The 2,396-nt window shown below is 43.0% G+C and overlaps 1 pseudogene; it reads right to left on the bottom strand.

Moving 5' to 3' along the window:
• Nucleotides 1-1,107: 1,107 nt before the first annotated feature.
• On the bottom strand, nt 1,108-2,119 carry LOC114218721 (olfactory receptor 51I2-like; annotated as a pseudogene).
• Nucleotides 2,120-2,396: the final 277 nt, after the last annotated feature.

Below are 2,396 nucleotides of genomic sequence, written 5' to 3'. Positions count from 1 at the left end.
CCACAGACACCACTAGAAACTGAGTATATTTTGGCACTCTTGCTTGGGGTTTACAGTCTAGTCGAGGGACAGACTATTGCACATGTACATATATTGCATAGGAGACAAGCACAGTCCAGTGAATAATGTAGAAAAGAAAATTGGACAGGATTTTCTGAGAAATTAAGCTTCTACTTGACTAATGAGAAGCGAAGGTAGAAATGATACATAGATAAGGGGGACGGGGGGAGATGAGAACATTACAGGCAGAGTAAATGGTGTATGAGAAGACCCTGAGACCAGATAAGAGCTTAAGCTGATAGTCTTTTTGGCTCCAGTCTGGCTTATATGTCAACACACTTCTAACCTGCAATTCATACTCCTAACTTATTTTATAGTAAAAAATATTTAATAAATGATTCATACGTTTTTGGACAAACCAATCTACTCAGTATAGTATGCGTAGTTCTGTACAATTCTGTACAATTTGTACAACCTTTCTGGCTTCATCCTGTACCACTCCCTCTTCAAACTCTATGCCACGGTCACCCTTGTATAGACATAACAAGTGGTAGCGGGGTAAAGAAGTTCAGGAATGCTTATCTTTTCACAAACACATTTACTTCTTCGAAACATGGAGTCTTTTTTTTTGATGTTGCTCTTTCTTCCTAGGTTTTTCTCTTTCTTACTGAATTCCTACTTTGCCTAGAAAAACCCTATACATTTTTCAAGATGAAATTAAAAGCATTCTTTCCTTTGTTGAGGTTTGTCTGATCTTCCCAGGCAAATTCTGGCAACTACTAATTTGCAGTTCCTCTAGTAATCTCTTGCACAGAACTTTATTATGGTACTTGTATTCTGGTTCTGTATTTACCTGCCTTTGTCCTGATACAAGATTGTGTTTGTGGAGAGAAAGGATCATGTTTAATATATTTTTCAGTCTAATCCTCAGCACTGTTTCCAGTACAAAGTAAATGGCGACTGTAAATTTGCAACATGAATAATCCTGATGGTCTTCCCACTAGCCTTGGCTAGGAGTTTTCAGGGCTTGCTGAGGGTAGCAGTTTCCTGCAAGGAACAGGAAGTTTCTTTTATGGTACCCAGGCCCTGTTATATTTCATAGTTTCATCAGCCTTGGTCTTTCCTCTTTAGCATCCTAATCATGGCCTCCCTGATGGGCTTGGATTTCACACTATTGATGATGGGGTTGAGCACAGGGGGCATCACCAGGTATGTATAGGCAACCAGGGCATGACAATGGGGGGTAGGTGCCTCCCAAAATGGTGTATCATGGACATGGTAATGCCTGGGATGAAGAAGACAAAGACAGCCAGGATATGGGAGACACATGTGTTGAAGGCTCGGATGCATTCAACACAGTCCTAGCACTGTGAGATGCCAGTCCTAGCACTGTGTGTAGGATGAGAGCATACGAGAGGACAATGAGCAGAGAATCTATGCCACCAGTGGACAATACCACATAAAGCCCATAGAGGATGTTTATGGTGATGTCAGCACAGGCTCTTCTCATCACATCAGGATGGAAACAGAATGAGTGGGACAAGAGGATCTTGTTAGGGCAGAAGTTCAGACGTTTAAGCAGGAAGGGCACTGGGAAGAGAGAAAGGGTAGCACGGGCCACAATGGCCAGGCCAATCCTAATGATGACATTATTGGTGAGGATAGCTGCACAGTGAAGAGGGTTGGAGATGGCCACAAAGCGGTCAAATGATATGGCCAGGAGCACCGACGACTCCACCACAGAGAAGGAGTGGAGGAAGAACATCTGGACCAGGCAGGCATTGAAACCTATGAGCCGATGGTCAAACCAGAGCACAGCTAGGGTGGTGGGCAGTGTGGACAGGGTGAGGCCCACATCGGTGAGGGCCAGCATGGACAGAAAGTAGTACATGGGTTGGTGCAGGCTGGGAGTTCTCCCCACAGCCAAGAGGATCAGGCAGTTTCCAGTGAGGGCCACAGTGTACATGGAGGAGAAGGGGATGGAGATCCATCCATGAACAGCCTCCAGCCCTGGGATGCCAATCATCAGGAAGGCATGTGGCTGGAAGAAGATGTTGACATAGGACTGGGAAGGGAGCATCTTTGGAAAGCAGTTGAGGTCTCCAGAAAGATCTGGCCTCTTCAGTCAGGGAAGAAAAATAAGGATAAAATCATTGGAAAATATACCAGCTCTGATATTAGGTGACATGCGTTACTACATATTAGCAAATATGAAATGTAAAGGGATTTAAAAATGTACTCCATCTAAAAGTCAACTAGAGAATAACTATAATTTAAATCTATTGACTACAACAGTGTCATTTTATAGTATAAAACACTGATTTCTTCATATATTGAAGAAAGCAGTGCTTTCTTTAAGAATGTGAGAAGATCCTAAGAAGCCTAATAAAAAATGC

The sequence above is a fragment of the Eumetopias jubatus genome, unplaced genomic scaffold (genome assembly GCF_037043125.1).
Source record: "Eumetopias jubatus isolate StellerSeaLion01/CBP00866 unplaced genomic scaffold, mEumJub1_p1.0 scaffold_13, whole genome shotgun sequence".
NCBI lineage: Eukaryota > Metazoa > Chordata > Mammalia > Carnivora > Otariidae > Eumetopias > Eumetopias jubatus.
The sequence above is the reverse complement of the archived record's forward strand: the minus strand, read 5'-3'. Positions and strand labels throughout refer to the sequence as shown.